Source organism: Anser brachyrhynchus (genome assembly GCF_964034855.1).
Source record: "Anser brachyrhynchus genome assembly, chromosome: 9".
NCBI lineage: Eukaryota > Metazoa > Chordata > Aves > Anseriformes > Anatidae > Anser > Anser brachyrhynchus.
The window spans coordinates 21,982,080-22,000,043 of record NC_137703.1 but is presented as its reverse complement, the minus strand read 5'-3'; the positions used below and the strand labels follow the sequence as shown (position 1 = coordinate 22,000,043).

At 44.2% G+C, this 17,964-nt stretch overlaps 1 protein-coding gene across 4 annotated transcripts in view; it reads right to left on the bottom strand.

Moving 5' to 3' along the window:
• Nucleotides 1–13,502, bottom strand: part of ACSL3 (acyl-CoA synthetase long chain family member 3) — a 47,539-nt gene extending 34,037 nt beyond the window's left edge. For 2 of the 4 annotated variants that reach the window (XR_013954678.1, XM_080603724.1), the window contains exons 1-2: nt 13,347–13,502; nt 1,720–1,821 (exon numbers count right to left, since the gene is read on the bottom strand). The gene's annotated coding sequence lies outside the window, so the exon portion shown is untranslated. Of the gene's footprint in view, nt 1–1,719; nt 1,822–13,079; nt 13,275–13,346 lie in introns of those variants that run through there. The other 2 variants (XM_080603726.1, XM_080603725.1) reach the window with 2 other exon arrangements.
• Between the last annotated feature and the right edge of the window lie 4,462 nt (nt 13,503–17,964).

Genomic DNA, 17,964 nt, shown 5'->3' with positions numbered 1-17,964 from the left:
CTGGCCCAACTCAGGGAAAGGAAGAGAAGACATGTTTTTTTCTTTTCTCCTTATAAAGCTGGAGAAGTTCTTTGTGTCTACAAAGTAGAAAAAGAGTTTAACCACCGTGACAAGCAAAAATGAAAACAACTGACTTAATACCTTTTGGACAATTCTTCTCCAAAGAAATTCCCTGACAAATAAACAGGCCTGTCCCAAAACATTCCCAGTAGGTTTCATAACTTTTAGGGAAGCACCGAGACCTTCTAGAATAAGAGCTTTCCATTTAGTTTTGCACATCTTCCAACAGCTTTATTCCTGCCTCAGAATGAGAAAGGTAACTTTTTCCACTCTTTCTGGGGAAAAAATAAATAAATACACCAAGGTCTGATCTTAGGATCTCTTTTCTGACTTAACTGAAGCCTTGCACACAAAAAAAATTGGAAATTATTTCTTTGAATTGCAAGTCATAAATTGTGCTAACCTGCTATTTCATAAAGGCTGCACTGCAACCAAAGGTCTGAGGAATGCTCCAGCAGAGCAGGTGAAGACGAACTACTTGGGAATGTCACTCTGGTTCGGAAAAATCAAGCGTCCAGCACAGAAACCAGCTCTAGAACTCAATTCTGATAAACCTTCATTACCCTAAGTTGCTAATTATTGCATTTTCTCCGTCATTAAGTTGAGGCTATTACAAGTAACTTATTTCAAACAGATTCTTTTAAAAATTAACCCTTGTGAAAAAGTATTTTTCCACTTCAAATATTTTTTTTTATAGATAGAGAGTATCTTTTGCAAATACGGTTTCTTGCCCCATGGGCCAAGTAAGACTCAATTTTCCTCTCTTTATAATATTCTAAGATTTGTTTGAAGATATCCTTGAAGTTACAACTTGCGGTCAATCTATTATTACACCTACTTTTGATCATAAAGAGAGGGTAAGTAAACCCAACATTTGGGCGTAGGGAATGGAAGGCAGAGAAGAATGGAATCCTAAATAGTTTTAGTAAGTATTGACTAGTTTATTTCATTGTAACAAAGTTCCTTTATAATACCTGAGTTTTGTTCCTGGGTAACTCCCATTTAGTCACTGACAAATAAAAATACAAGATACACGTGAAAACATCTTTAAGTTAGTGGTCCACTCTGCAGAGTAGCTGTAAACATTCAGGTTCTTGAATAACATGCATGCATTCTGGTTTCATGCAACAGTGTTGGGGGGTTTGAGGCATCGTTTTTCAAGCCCTGACCAGTGATGCAAGAAAAGCTGGCAGATTAAATCCTGGAGGAAAGAGCTGCTAATTTATGCAAAAGCACTTTTACAGAAAAGGTGTGGAAGCAAATGTTTCTGCACATGCATAACAGCTGTTCTGGTTTTATGTAATTCTATTTCACAAAGCAGTCACCAAATAGCAGAGTAAGGCCATGTTTTGTTTTCTGGTTTTTTTCCTGTTATTGTTGTTTTTGTTTTTTTTCCAACAGCAAGGAGAAAAGGCAACCTGCACACTCATTGAAGAGTTTGGGGCAGTAAACCGGCAGTGCTCAAGACTGATCCTGCTTAATGCATAATCAGTGATTTGGCCTGATATACTTCTTACACTAATACTGTTACACCCTTCAGTTTTAGGAGCAAACTTTTGCTAAATGAAAGATAAAATCCTTACAGGAATGTGTTTACTAATTGACCTGCTTACAGTAATTACACTACAATAAAATCATGAATTAACAAGAAAAGGAAACCTTATGCAACTTCTCATTGTGGCAGGTACAGGTACAACAGCTGATACAAGGTGCTCCCGTCTCAGTTTACTCAACAGGTGCTGTCACAGGCAACTGCAAAATCTAAAAATGGAAAATCCCAATTAAATATGGCAATTGCAAAACACATCCCCTGCTCTTTCACTTGGCTTTTGTAATAAGTAAGTAAGTAAATCTAAGCTATATCCAAGTTAAAACCTGTTACAACACCCAGAAGACAGTCATGGTTCGTAGTCAAGCACGGTATATTCAGGGTAGCTAGAACTGTCAGATTTGGCAGCCTGCGCCACTTGTCTCCCTGACAAACTCCAGCTCTCTGGTGCCTCTCACTGTAACACTGATTCCACCATTTTGAGTGGGAAAAAAATATACCTGTCCTTGTATAACTATGTATAAAATACATTTCAGCATTAGTAATAAATATTCCTGGAAGATTACATAAAACAGCAATCATCCCATGCATTGACTTTGCTCTACTATACATCAAGGCTTTATTATTTATCACCCTTTGTGGAAGTGAGTCACACCTAAAAACCTGTGCCAGCAATTCACATTTAAATACACGGCAAATGGAAACACTTCCCATTACTTATTATTTACAAAGCTATTCATTTCTCAGGCAGATAATCTTTTCCAGAAGACAGTTTGGTGGGCAGACTAGTTGGTGCTTGAGGTAAGCTCCCAAGGTGCTCCCACCCAACTCCGGCAATTCCTCGACTTACGCCGTTTCCCATGACCAAACCCACACCCCAGGGTTCCAAGATCCCCACTCAAGAACACTTCAGTCAATGTTTTAATGTCACAGGAGCACACACAAAGTTTCTCACAGCAGTGAATCTAATCTCACAGACAGAAACTGATTTGTTAATATTCACAGAAAGGATAAAAAAGGGTTTGCGACAGGGTTTGGCTTTACTGGACAAAATACCGGAGTATCTGCATGTATTGTCTGACACCTTGGTTAAAAAACTAACTCAAGACAATATAACAAAGCACATAATACAGAACTTAAGCTGCATTAGAAGTTAGCCTCTGCTAGTTTCCATCTGGACTTTACTAGCATTCAGCAAGCACACTTTTTATTTTTACAAAAAGTTCTAACAGAAATTACAATTACTCATTTATAAATATTAATGCACTTGTCTGTGCAGAAGAAAATGAAATACGCAAAAGTAGCTAGCAGCCTCTATTTCACCAGGAAATTCCCTTCAATATGAAGCGAGATATATCCTGAGGTAATGAATGTTGTCAGGAAAAGAAATTGTAACATATACCAATGTGAGTGGAATATCCATTTTGCAAGATAACTTTAAGACAGTGATATTTGAAACAGATGTTCCTCACAGCTACAGCAAGAGTGTTTTTGCACATTTCTTAAGAGGAAACGGAGAGGATGGAAATCCCTGAGAGCCCCAAAGCAGGGTAGAAGGGAAGAGCTGGGTCCTGAGAAGTGCTGGTGCCCCGCACTCCTGCCCCTTCCTGAGCAGCCCCACCTGGCCCCACAGGGCTTGCCAAGCCAAAGGCCTTTCATTGAACCATTAGGGTTGGAAAAGACCTCCAAGATCATCTGGTCCAACCATCACACTACCACCAATGTCACTCACTAAACCACGTCCCTAAGCACCATGTCCAACCTTTCCTTGAACACCGCCAGGGATGGTGACGCCACCACCTCCCTGGGCAACCCGTTCCAATGCCTGATTGTTCCTTCTGAGAAGGAATGTCTCCTCATTTCCAACATAAACCTCGTTATCACAACTTGGACTCCAGTCCTATCACTAGTTACCTGTGAGAAGAGGCTGACCCCCAGCTCCCCACAGCTTCCTCTCCAGGTACCTGTAGAGAGCAGTAAGGTCTGACCTGAGCCTCCTCTTCCCCAGATTAAACATCCCCAGTTCCCTCAGCTGCTCAAAGGATGGTGCAGCCCTGCCAGCCTCACCACTACTCTGATCTCCCGAGGCTTCGCTGCCCTTACCACCGTGCGCGTTGTGGCCTGCGCCTGGTTCGGCAGGAAGGGCTGTAGCGGGAGAGCAGAGCTGCCACTACAACTTTCTCTTAGAAAGACATGGGATTTATATAGCAAGTGTGGGGAATAACCATGCTCCACGAGCACATCCAGGCTGATTTTAAACTACCTCGCTCAGGCACCCCTGTTGCCTCCAGCTCTGCCGCCCGCCTCTCGCACAAGCGCAGGCAAATACCCCAATTCTCACAACTTCCAGCGGCTCTGCCTGGCACTACGAACACGAGCAGGCAGATTCCCCAAGCCACCTAAACACTCCCAGGAAGGCTCAAACATACACAAATCCACCATAACTTCCACTCCTGCTGGCAGCACAGGCAGGACATAGGACTCATTTGGGCCCAAACAGAGGCCGCAGAAGACACGCCAGCCATGGCCTGGGATGAAGCAGCTCCCAGGAAAAGCGTCCAACAGGCTGCTGGGGCAGCCAAGGTTGCTCATGAGGGTAGGGTTCTGATGCGGCTCAAGCAGATTTAACGCTGGGCTGCTAATGAAAACAGACCGTTTGTTTGCAAAATCCAGCTCTCTGCCTCCATTGTACCGACACGCTAGCGCCTGTGTGGCCAGGAACGAGTCAGATTAGCTTGCTGATCCAGTTTAAACCTTCTCGTCAGTGCAGAAGGGTGGATTTTCCTTTGTATCAACTTTGATGCTTACTTGAGCCTAGGGTGAGTCACTGCAGGAACCTAAGTCAACGGAAAATTAATACTGCAGAAAAAGTTAATTCAGGAGCAATACTTGAACAGGCACTCCTAAAGCTACTGTTACCTAAGATGCATTCATAACCTTTGAAGATATTAAAAACAGCTGATAAAAACAACTACACTGTAGTTGTGCATCTTAGGAATGTTCCTATTCAAAACATTTTAAAGCTAATTATTTCATGGATCAACAAATATATCTTCTACTAATAAGAGGGATTAAAAACAGGTAACAACTGTTGTCAGCAAACACAAAAGGACTCCCCAGAAAGTTGCCGACACTGCTACTCCTACTACAGAGGAAAAGCAGAGGTATAAACACACTTACCCAAAACCATTCAACCAAGTAATGGCTAACCCAGGAACACAACCAGTGCTGCAACTACATCTCTGACTCCTTTTTCCTCCCACTACATAATATTGCTTCATAGGAAAAAAGTGTCTTATTCATTTCAGACACTTTTGATTCATCATATATTGTCAACACATCGGTTCTATCCCTTCTCATAAGCAGTTATTACAGCATTTAAGAGATGTATTTAACACCACGCAAAACTAATGCTTTCACTTCTGTGTCAGAGAAAAATAAATTTAGTGGGCAGTGTACCTTACTACTGCTGAAGATCTCAAAGTAACTTTGGTATCTGCACGTTAGCTGCCAGAAAGAGACACAAATACCCATTTCCCAAGTACACTATTAGATTTTTAAAACACTATGAATTATACATGGAGGAGCAGTTAAACAAAGACACCAATATCACTACACATACAGTATGGAAAAATCCTGTGTAAAAATAAAATGGAAGCTTCATCGTTATTCCCAACCTTTGGCTACTGGAGAAGTAGCAATTCAGTTATCACTGCTGATTTATCATTCTCCAAACTTCCATCATTTTGCAGTCACTGAAAACAATCGTCCTAAGTACTTCCACTGGGAGGCAGACTCTGCTTTCAATCTGAATGGAAGGGAACAACCAGAATGGTGTGATGTGCCATTTTCTACTACAAAATACAGCCTCCGATCAGTCCTCTTATTTATGGGAAATCTGAAACAGGCTTGGTTCTTTAAAAATCAAAATAGAACTAGATGTTCTGTTGCCGTATATAAAATCTGGCTGCATGCTGCATTCTAGTCATTTGTCAGATCAGGACAAAAATCTAACCTAACAATACCAGAAATTTTTAGCCATTTTTAGCATGCACAAAAACATTTTCACTTACTTTTAGATTAATTACTTTACTATAGTGTGACAGTAAAAATGATTACCCATTATCCTATATTCCTTTTAAAAAATATCAGTGGCCAGCTCCAAAATCTGGTAAGAACATGTATTTATGTTAGATCTTTGCCTTCTTTCTCTAATACTTCTTTTCTTTGATGGGCTTCTGTTAGGGATAACCTTAATGCAGAATGTCTTCAGAGAGCAAGCAGTAGATGAATACACTTAAGCCAAGCAACAAAGCAATACAGAGACACCAAATTGATGTTACAGGTTTCTGAAGAAAAAGTAAAGGATTTACTCCAAGCCTTTAAAGGAGTTCCTCACAAGAAAAATATCAGCCAGTGAACAATACTTTCAAGAGGAATTTCACAATACACTTTAAAGGAATAAGGATATCCGCAGCACGATTAAAGCCATCCAACTGATACAGGGGCACGTTTCACCACTTCATTTGAAAGGCTGAGCTGCTGACTTTTCAATACACTTCCTCTTCTAAGGAAGGCTCCGACCGCTTGCTGGATTTTCTTGTTTGTAACACCATGGTGTCCATTCATCTACAAGGACTTGCTACCAAAAAATGTAATGAATTCGTTCCCACGAACAGCTGCTTTCCTTCCCCTCACTGTCTGCTGCGGTGTCTGCATCTCCAGGGCAGGAGGAATCCCTCTCCCCTGGCCAGCAGGCCTTGCTGGAAGGCACAAGTCCCCAGGGGGGTCCACCACCTTCTTGCCTTCAGGTTTCAGACTACATCTTGTAGCAGTCCCTCTCAACACAGAGAACCCTGAGCCACTGGGCAGGAAGGCAAACGGCACGTTTTTGAGCTGTCAAGTCATTTGGAAAATGACAGCCGCAGGACAACACTTGCACAAGACTCTGTGGGGACTCGATGCCTCACGAAGTGAACCTCTCCGCAAGGGCCAGGCAAGGTGTATCAGAAGCGGTATTCATCCCAGAAACTGTATAAATGCAGAGCATAATCCGTGGAGCTTTCTCTGAGCATGAATAGAAAGTGCAAAATGCAATTCACTCATCCTAAATTCTGTGAGTATGAAATGTTCAAGCACACTTTTTGCAGACTTACTTTTATCCCAAGGTACAAATCTATTCTCAACACCAGTCTTCTGTTTACTAGATTGCTTACATTTCTATCTGTGAAATCCCATCTCCAAAACACAAGTTTATAGATGATTACCCTTGGCTCCCAAGCTGTGTTTTTACAGAAATACTTTAAGATTATAAGGCTGGCTACCCCAGCAGGACACCTCAGCTGGTCCCGTTCTGCCCTCCGTCCCCCTGTGCCCCGTCCCCAGGTTATCGATGCAGCAGTCAGCACTTCCCCTGCACTCGGAAGGCATGTGGAGAGGACACGGGGGAGCTGCACAGAAGCTTCAAGTACGAAAGAACTCGCAGGCTGCTTTGCAAGGCGATTTCCCTTGGCTACTCTGGCTTTCTAGGGACAGCGGGGAAAATCTGACATTTATTCAGGTAAGATATGAGGATGCCTAACCTGCTCATTTGAGATACCATCCTATTTTCTAACCCTAGAAGTAAGAGGACATCAGGACAACCCTTCTCCTCAGCTGCACCAGAATGACTATCATTTCCTCTCTTTTTATAATCCCCTCTTGCTTTTTTGTAAGCAAAGCCAGGCAGGATCAGGGATGAACATGCCTGACGATTCGACAACATGAAACAAAAGCACAACAGGGACTCATTACATTAGAGCGAGTTTTATTCCAGGCAAAGAAGCATTAAGAGCGTGATCCTCAGCTCCTGCTCCTCATGTGTCACCCTTAAAAGCAGAACTTACAAACCCAGGTGTTGAAAATGAGAGGATAACATCTAGCACCCAGTGATGCGGACTGGAGGGGATAAAGAGGAGGAGGAGGTAATTACCTGCTCACAGGAGATAATTCAAGTCATTAGTTCGGAATTGGTATACAAATGCTATGTAGGTAAATAGTTTTTGGCAGAAAGGAATCCTGTTCTTCTATTCAGGGAAAACAAACACACCCTCAGACTCTGATTACATAAACAAGACCAAAATATTCAAGTACCTGGCTGTGTGGAGTCTTCACTATTTTTAAAACAAGAACATTGACTTTGTTAAAAAGAAAAGTGCCATTGTACTAACAGCACTTGTAGGAATTTTGTGAATATGCTCAGTCAAAATTATTTTGCCTGTGTTATACAGATGGTCAAATTAGATTAACGCAAGTTGACAATTAGAAGTCCAGAATAAACTATTAAACATTTCTAGGATATAAGAACAGAAATAAAGTTTGTAGCTCATGAAGCAGCTAAAATACACTTCAAACAAAGACATAACTACATCCTTCACTAAAAAAAAAAAATCCCCAAAAGAATCATGAAAGATGAAGCTAATTATGTAATTAAAATATATACAAATTCAACCATCAAACTCTTAGACTCTTATCATAGGTACGGAAACATCTATCAATGCACAGAAAAAAACGTCCAGCTGGAAAGATCTCCCTTCTTTCATAAACTGGGCCTGTGAATGCACAACGCAGGATGTGAGCAGAATTTTTTTCCTTTTTGATAAAACTTTTTTTTTAATTGGTAAATGACCGATTTTTGAAAACAAAAGCTGCCACAAGCGCCTCCATGACCATCTAACTTTAGCTCCCGAACAAAAGGCCTGAGGCCACCTTCCACCTCCCACTAGCAGCCTTGGTCAGGCGACACCTCCGTGGCCGGGATGCTCAAACCCTGGTTCACAGCACTGCTACGCTTGGTCGGGAAGCAGATTTGTACTGTTCACAAAAGTCTGGGACATTACAAGGTTAAGTTATTTATGCAGATTGTAAGAGAACTAGACAAAAATCTCCATAAGCATCTTTCTCTACAAGAACAAAAAAACTACACAGTTATCACCACTGCAAAACATTTTCTATGTATCTCAAACTGCCCATTAGGAAAACGATTTCTCTAGTCACAGCATACCTAAAACAATACAATGGAGCAATACTTCATCAGAACAATCGAAGATGCAGCTATGAATAAATGACAAACCCTGGTGGCAGAGCTTCCCAAGCAGTTTGTGAACTTAGGGCTGCAGAACAGCTGTAACTCGCATTTTACCACACGCAACCAAGCTCCCTGCCCCAGCACTGCAGGGACTTCTGCCTCCTTCCTACGCCTGCTGCCTTACTGTCTCCTCTTCGGCACTCACCATACAAATCCTGACAAAACCTGGAAACAAAAGCAGCAGACACATTGCACATCTGGGAATATACCCACTCAAACCCTCCCACAAAGCCTTCGCAACCTCCAGCTTCTCCCTGTTCCCTTCTGCCTCTCTCATGCACCGATATACTTAAAACACAGATTATAGACATCTTCTTTACCAAATATAAATTACACACATCTAGCTTTTAAGAACTCACCATGCATGCTCCACTTTCCAACTTTTTTGTAGGTTCTCAGAGCACAAGCCCATAAATTTTGATTTTTGTAGCAGCTTGGTGAAACAACTGCAGACCATGCTGCACTGCTTCACAGAATATATTCTTAAAACTTGGGTTTGTAGAAATCACACCATATGTTTGATCCAACAAGCCTTATGCCATCACGCACTCAGACGCATGCTACTGTACTAACTGCTCTGAAGTCTGCCTGAGAAGCAAAGAAACCAAACAAAACCTCCCTCTGGACACTGAGGTTTCTTGCAGGTCTCTCAATAGCCAACATGAACAAAACACAGCAAGTTCTACTCCCTGTTCCGGGGAGCAGGAAGGCAGAAAACTTTTTCCTCTAAAGATGCAGAAGAGCTGTTGCTAGCGCTATTGTGTGCTATATTAATCTCCATCAAGTCACTTCTACTCTTTATCATCTCTTTTCCCCTTCCGGGTCTTACCCTGGTTTCATCTATTAGACACAAGCATTCAGGGGAAGCATGGTATTTACACGGTGCCCAGAAGAAACAAAATACTCAGTTTCTAGTTTTCAAGTGAAATGGGAAAATGCTTGCAGTTTGTTACTGCTGCTTTCGACTATAAACAGTGAAAATCTGCAATCCCATAACTTTTGATAAACCTTGCTATCTTTCCTGCTTTTTAGGAAACTGATAAAACTGAGAAGTCAGTTTGTCCCACATGAGATACTGTAATTAACCAGCATGTCTTTGTAATTAACAACGCTCACAAGCACTGAAACATGACTTCCCGACACACACGTGTTGACAAATTGCCACCTCCTCCCGTGGGATTACCGACACCCAGCCAGTACTCTGACTTCCCGCGAGCTATAGCCTCGCTTAAGGAACAAGAGGACACGTGTGAGGGTGATTCCTTCCCAAGCACCAACGAAGATTGCTGCAAAACAGTTTTGAATTTTGATCATTTTTCCCTGATTTAGAAGCTAATGCAGCATGAGACTTGAGCTTTCTTCAGAGATCTCAATTTCTGTTTCACCTGTAGTTCTGGATTTAATAACAGTCATTTGGGAGGTATGATTGACATATGGCCTGTCCAGGTGATTTCCTCCAACAGCCTCAAAGTTGTCAGATCCCAAACGGTTCCCCAAAGCAGAGTACTAAAACCCTCAAGAGCCCTCCAGGCCTTAGTACAGTGCAAACCACGATGTAGATCAGGATCTCGGGATGAAGAGCAGTTCTTTCAACTCTAACTGCAAAATTAAACAAATAAAAGTTTGCCATTTGAGAGCTTCTTAAGATAGCCTTAAGTGCTTGCTATATTCCTCCGCGTACGATAAATAAACCTGCACTGCCAGACTGCACGAAGCCCTAAATAAGCTGGCTCAGAAACTTCCACGAGGACGCCTCTGCGGGCAGAAGCTAACCAGGACCACAGGGTAGCCCAGGTGGGAAGGGGCCTCTGGTGGTCTCCGGTTCAACCCCCAGCTGAAAGCAGGGTCACCCACGAGATCCGACCTGCTTTCTGAGGGCTTTATCCAGCTGCATCTTGAACATCTCCAAGGAAGAAGACTGCACAACCTCTCTGGGCAGCGAGTCAGCTGCTCGACCGGCCTCACTGAAAAACGCCCTATACACAAACCTTTCCTATTTCAGTTCATGCTGCAGCCTCCCGGCCTGGTTCTGCTCTCCCCAAAATCTCCCCACGGGTACCCGCAGGCCCCTGCAGGCCCCCCTCATCTCCAGGCTCAGCAGGGCCGGGTCCTGCCACCTCTCCTCGCACCTCAGAGGGCCCCGACGCCCCTCCACCACCCCAATTTATCAACACGCGCCTCGTCCCGGGGGCAGCCCAAGGGGCATCAGTGCTCTGGACGTGGCCAACAAGTTGCTGAGCAGAGGGGGACACTCGCTGCCCTTGTCTCGTTCACGTTAACACGGGGCAACGAGGGGCTGCTCCCCGCCAGGCAGCCCGCTCCTCGACATGTCTAAAGGGTGAATTTGCTCAGTAACCTGCAGTACACGAAATGGATGGAAATCGAAGCCAAGTCTTCTTAGTGTTAATACACCTTACTTAGTGGTACTAAGTCGCATCTTAGGGCCATATTCAGATGGCCTAAATTCCACATAAATCCTTCTGCCTCCCATTTCTTATTAGCTGGCTTTCAGGCAGCTCCCCATTCAGCATCTTACGTAAATTCTCTGAACTGCTCTCCAAAAACACCTCAATTTCTCCACTGACTGGGAAATGGGGGCTTGAGTTACTCTTCCAAACAATTCAGGATTTAATTCTTCGCGGTCCCTCCTGGAAATCTATTCCTTATCTGGATCTCCCTGAACAAGGAAGCTCTATTTCTCCACAGTCCTCTCATTTTGTCCTAAGCCACATGTGTTGCTTTGTTTCAGGTGTCTTGACGACTCTGATAAAAGTTTGGTCTTCAATATGATTATGGCTCAAATTATTCACTGGTCTGCTGAAAGGAGGAATAAAAGCCCTCTACCAGCACTAAATGTGTTCTGAGGGATCAGTGGCTTAGACACTCACCAGCTCAGAGAGCACACGCACAGAGCCTCCCGCCAGGCAGGAAGGTTCTCCTTCTAGTTCTTCAAAGACTATTGGCTTTCCAGTGAGTACCGTTATGCTATTTTTTTATTTTTTTTTTTTAGGATTCAGGCTGAGCCAGATCCCTTGATTTGATAAGTTACTTCTCACGGCGTTATGGTTTTATAATAGCGTCCTAAGTTGAGAAGTTACACACACCAGCGTGCTCATCCCACCACGCTCTACTCAAGCGGTTTTATGTAATTAGGATCCTCCACAGGCAGAGACGGAGGAAGGAGACGGGAAGTGCCCACCACCACCGCTGAGAAGAGGAACCGGGACTGACACGCCACTGTCCTGGCAGCTCGTCTCATCAGCACAAGCTCAGCAGGTGGGCAGTGCTCGGGACCCCCCTGCGGCAAAGCCACGGCACTCCAGATGCCCCAGCAGGTCTCCCCCTGCCCACAGCTCCAGGCCAGCTCTGCCTCAATACACAGCACGCCAACAAGGCGCACGATTGTGAAGTGTCCAGTATCTGCTCACGTCTTTGTTTTGTTGAGGCTGACGGTTTATTCTTTTCACAATTACTTTGGGCAGAGTGGGATGCTTGGAGACAACACAGCCTTCAGAACAAAGTGACAGCTCACTGCGGATCACACAGGCTATTTTAACACAGATTTGGTAGGTTTGCCACTCTACGAGGGACAGTTTCCATGAGTAAGAAGCTGGCTTCCCTGCACAGCCAACAGGGAGCGGGTCCGCACGCAGTGAAGTTGCAATGTCTCAGATACCTTGAGCACAGAGCCCAGCAGACCCCCCAGATTTACTCAGGTTTGCCAGCCAGCCAACACCAAGCGCAACGAAGCACGAAGCCCGGCCCTGCTTCCAGGGACTCCAACAACAAACACTAGGACAACTCGACAAAGGTGAGCCCTTCCGTCACAGCGCTCAGCTCCATCCCTTCCCGAGGAACAAACGCCCCGGACAACGAGAGCTGCCAGCCTTACCAACGCCTCTCCGGACTTCGCAGCCCGGGCAAAACCAACGACGCTCCCGCAGCAGCGCACATGGCCACACGCGCCAGGTCTCGTGTCTGCACCCACACCGCTGTCGCCTTCCCCTCGGGAGGCAACCGGGGCAGGACGAAGCACCCACAGTTTCCGACCACTGCTTCTTACCCCAGAAAGACGTGATGTGGCACAGGGACTTCTTAAATTACTTACGGACGACTACCCGCGGCTTTGCTCTTCTTCCACAAATTCCGGATCGATAACCACGCCATCACTTTTAAAGTTAGCGAGTTAACCCATTTAAATATGCGAATTTCATGCTCGGTGCCAGCAAGACCATTTTATAGGCCAGAAAAGCAGTACGTTAAAAATAAAGTTGTGTTTTTTTTTTTTTATCATACCATCGTTACGTGCCATAAAAAACCCGCATTTTCCCTTTCTTCACCTACCGGTCGCTACGCACAACCCCATACCCATCACACACCAGCCGGGTGCCGTCGGGGGGTTATCTGCAGAAAGTTACGGACGCCACAAAACGCAGCGGTGCCGGCGGCAGCGCCCACGCAGCCCTTAACCCCCGGCCCTCCTCTCCCTCCCGGCCGCCTCCGCCCTGCGCACGGAGCCCCCAGCCCGGGGCCCGTCCCTCGGCGCGGCCACGCTGGCACGGCCCGGCCCGGCCCGGCCCGGCCCGGCCCCGCCGCACGCCCCGCACTCACCGCCCCGCCGCGCGCCCCCGCCGCCCCGCTGCGCGCCCCCGCGGCCCGGCTCGGCTCAGCCCCGGCGCGGCCGCCGGGCGCGCTCATTCCGTATGCGGCACGGCGCCCTCCCATTGGCTGCCGGCCGGTGGCGCGCGGGGCCGGGCTGCGGAGCGGGGAGGGAGGGAGGGGGGAGAGCGGCGCTGGGGTTACTACAGGTCAGCCGCGGCGCGGAGAGGGGCGGGGCACCGACACTGCGCCTGCGCGGCGCGTTCCCGCCTCCCTGAGGCGCTGAGGGGAGGGGGAGGCGCCGCACAAAGGGTACCCCTCGCACAGCGGCAGCGCCTGGAGCGCGTTCTGGTCTGGGGGGCTCCAGGTTGCCATTTAGCAGTAACTGAAATCCTTCTGTCAGTATTGGCTCGTTCGGATCCTGCAAGAATTCCTTCAGAATCAAAGGTTCTCGTTTAACGTAATACAAAGGCAAAACCGCTGACATAAGGTGTTACTGAAAGACAGTCGCTGAGCACCTGCCCAAGATGAACAAAATGAAAATAACAGATGGAAAAAACGTTCCTAAGCCCAGAAGAAGATGTAATTAAAGCAGACTGGGGGGTTGTACCGGCTCTGGTGGCAGCCTTCGTTGCCAGGAGGGTTGGGTTTGCTTTCCCCTGTATGTGCAGCTCAGGTGTTCTCTCACACAGCCCCCAGGCCTGGGCAGCACAAGGAACAAGAAAGTCGTATTTAAATGATAAGGGCAACAGTCTGAACCCAACCTAACCTACAGCTTGCCTGGCAGGGAGTTACTCCGTACCATTTATACATGATGCAGCGGACAACGGCACATGGAATATGTCCCACAAAGACCCTCCTTCTTTCCCTTCACAAACACCACACATTTCAGAGGAAAAAACACTGTTTACATCTCTGGTTGCATGTGGAGCCCTTGAGTGGCAGAAACATACTGACTTTTCCTAAAAGTTAATTAACAGGGTACGTACTTTTTTCCCAAAGACCAACTGAAGTCACCTCGGTTACTGGAAAAATTGCTTCCAAGTATTTAGAAGTGGAACACAAGAGAAGACCAGTGACAGCTCTGAAAAGCAGAAAACGTTATCCACAGGAGACATCTGAGATACAAAGGTCATGAACTGCCCAGCCGAAAAATATGCTAACTGAAGTAAGGGTAGGAGCACAGAGTGGTCATATTTAAAACAGTTTCACACTCACTGGGAAAAAAATAAATAAAAATTAAAAAAGAGAAGTACACTTGACAGGAGAAGAAACTCATTTTTCAAAGATGGAACACATGGGCATTTCTGCAACAGGAAAGAATTCAGCTGGCTTTCTGCCAAAGGACTCACATCAATAGAGATAAATTAAACTTAATAAATATGACATCTCAATATTAGCACAAGGAAAGGAGTCCTACATTTCGGTCATGTAAACTTTCACATTCCATTCAAGGCAAAGAATTTTCAGGATAAAAAAAGAAAAGCTCTTTTACAGAAAAGAAGATGGGCAACGCAACACTGGATAGTGGCATGGGGCAGAGCTCATCTCACTGAATTCACGAGTAATCACCAGTGCCCAAACACCACAATAGCTAGGCAAAAGCCCCACTTTGAGAAGGGCATGGAATACACAGCTTGAAATTAAACATGACCCTTTGTTAAACTGCTAGATCTGAATCCTATTGAAGTATTCAGTGAGATAACAGCTACGTTATCCAAACAATTGCTCCATGCCTATATTGGATTAGCTTGCTACAAAAACCAAAGCAACTGAAGTACTTTCATTGCTCTAGAAATATAACCGGCCTAACCCTGCCCGGATGCCCTGTGGGCAGGACTACATGTCAGGCATTCAGAACGCAGCATTTTTTATGTCCCCAAAAGCTGTCCAGTGTACTCCATATCTTCAGATAATTTAGACAGGAGTAAGCCATTCAAACAACAACAAAAATGCCTAGAACGAACTAGGAAATCTTGACAGGTTTTGAAGTTTTCATTCATTAATGATCAAACCAATTTCTAAGGAGTTCTAATTAAAAAGGCTCAATTGTGTCCAATTCCATTAATCTACAATGACATCTCTTAAACTTTCCTCTGTGCAGTTCAGTGCTGGCAGCTGCTGGAGGCAGTACTCCAGGTTAGATGGCCTGGCTCCTGGCATTCCCTGCGCTTCCTCATCAGAGGTGAAAGACTACCTGCAGTCCATGCTGATTAAGCAACTTCAGAGCTAGAGACACCTAAGTTTTAAACAAACACATGACAACATATTGATTTAAACAACATATATTCAGTATTCTTTTGAGCCTTTTTATAGATTCCTGATGTATACATCTAGCATAGACAAAGTTTTACCTGATTTCAGGGACCGTACCATATTATTCTGCTTGAACATAGTTTGGTACAGAGTAGGGCTTCGGAAGTTGTGGAGGGTACCAGTGTAATTAATGTGTGTTTTACACCGGAACGCTTTTCCTGTATAAGGTGCATACATTAGCGACCGTGGGAGGTTGCAAGCTTTCCTATACAAACTATGTACGATGATAAGAACTGCCAAGTTAAAATATTAGCTGATTTATATTTTAAATAAAAAGGCACAGCAGCACAATTAAAGGCAATAAAGAAGTTCTTGTGTCACCCTAGGCAGTAAAGGAGTTTCACATTCAGGCAGTAAAGGAGTTTCTGCAAAAACATAAGTGGCTCCTACAAATTGCATTAATATATTCACAAACACTTGTTTATTTTTTTTTCAATTTCCAGTAAGAAAAACTCATTAACTGTTCTCACTTTAAAAAGTTTCAGGCGTCCAGTGAAGGTAAAAGGAACGCTGCCATATGTTTTGATCAACAACAGAGAATGAATAGCAAGTAGTAACTAGCAGGGAAGCTTGCAAGTGAGCTTATGAAAATACTGATTAGGAAATGCAGTCAACTGACTCATCAGGAAAGAGAACAGAAAAGCAATGTTAACTTGTTAAATATGGCCAAACTAATATCCAGTGGGAATTAATAAAAACAAAAGTAAGAGCTGCACTGAAAGAGGAGAGTCTATGGATGGGTAGATGTGTGTGGAAGGTTGGCATTAATCTTTGATGAGCAGACTGCTGCGTACTGATACTCAGGAAGAAGCCAGGGGGGAAAAATCAGTGCCACGGATATAACAGATGTGAAAGCTTTCAGCTAAAATTCCCTGGGGGGACACAAACAAAATTAAGAACTTCAAGAAGGTGCATATGGTTAAACTAAAACCAAATTGACTTCTTATGTGAAATAACAGAGACAATTAAAGGAGGACTTGGGTAGGACAAATCTCTTCGTCTGGATAGAATGTATTTCTTTTGTATGCCTTCAGACTAGTGAAAAATAAATGACTCTATAATTAGCAAGCTTTCTCCATGACTCATTAAGTTATTGAGCATTGCAAATTAAAATAGTTACTCAAATTAAATGGATTTTAACTAAAGAGAAGATTTTAACTAAAGAGATGAAGTTTTCAAACTGTTTGCTTAGAACTTACTTTATTTCGGCTACAAACAATAACCCATCCAGCAAAAGGGCACATACACCTTGCATTTCTTAACTAAACAAGCAAATTGGCATTGCAATGCTCTGTTTCTAAAGATAGCCTGGTTGTGGCGTTCCAAATGCCCTCTTAAAACATGGGGAAGGCTGAACTAATACTGCGGAGGGCAGGGAAACCAGCTGGTATGCAGGTTCTGGCAGCAGAAGCTGCTTGTGTTCCTGAAGTGATCAATTCCCAGAACTACTAATTTTGGGGTGTTGTTTTAAAAGATGGATTTATTTTTCTCCTAGAGAAAGCAGCATGAGGTTTCTATGCTGAATAGTCTCCACTTACGTATCAGTACATTTGACTCATTTTTATCCGTGAAGCTTTTTGTTCCCAAATAAAGGAACAAATGAGTAAGTTGCTAAGCTTAAATTGGAAAGCAACAAACTCTGGCAACATCCCCCAAATGATTAATTATTTATTAGACCAATTGGTAATATGGTCATGCCCAGAGCTAATATGCACCGCCACTTTTCACAGAGAGAGATTGATGACATTAATAATAAGGTGATCAAGGGTATAGTGTAAAATTCATCATCACTTGACACGGTTCCACTTTGTAAATGCTTGTGTACTTCTTTAAATGCTTCTCTTGTATTTTCTAATGCCAAATATATTGCTAACCTGTTGCAATAAATCAGCGTGCCATTTAAGTATTAATAGTACAATAACCCCCAAAAACTGAAATTTCCAACTGGGGGAAGCACGTAAATCTGTAAAACAACTTACAAGGCGCACTCTGTAACACCACCACACTCTGGACCTGCCATGCCATGAGAAATTGTGTCGCCCGCGCAAAATCAGAGGCAGGATTAAAAATAGATTTTATTTCTGCTCTTGAACTTTCTTGCTCAAAAGCCTCCTGTCATTTTCTAGGCCAATGAAACTTTACAGCTGAGCTGACAGCGTCAAAGGCAGCCAAGAGGAATCAAAAGCGTCTAACAATGAACAGTGACTCCAGCCTGCAGAAAAAAGGTGATCCTTACGGGCTCCAAAGACAGCAATGTTCTGAGTGACCAGTGTCTTACAATATAATTTAATCATCAAATAGACCAAAGAAACAC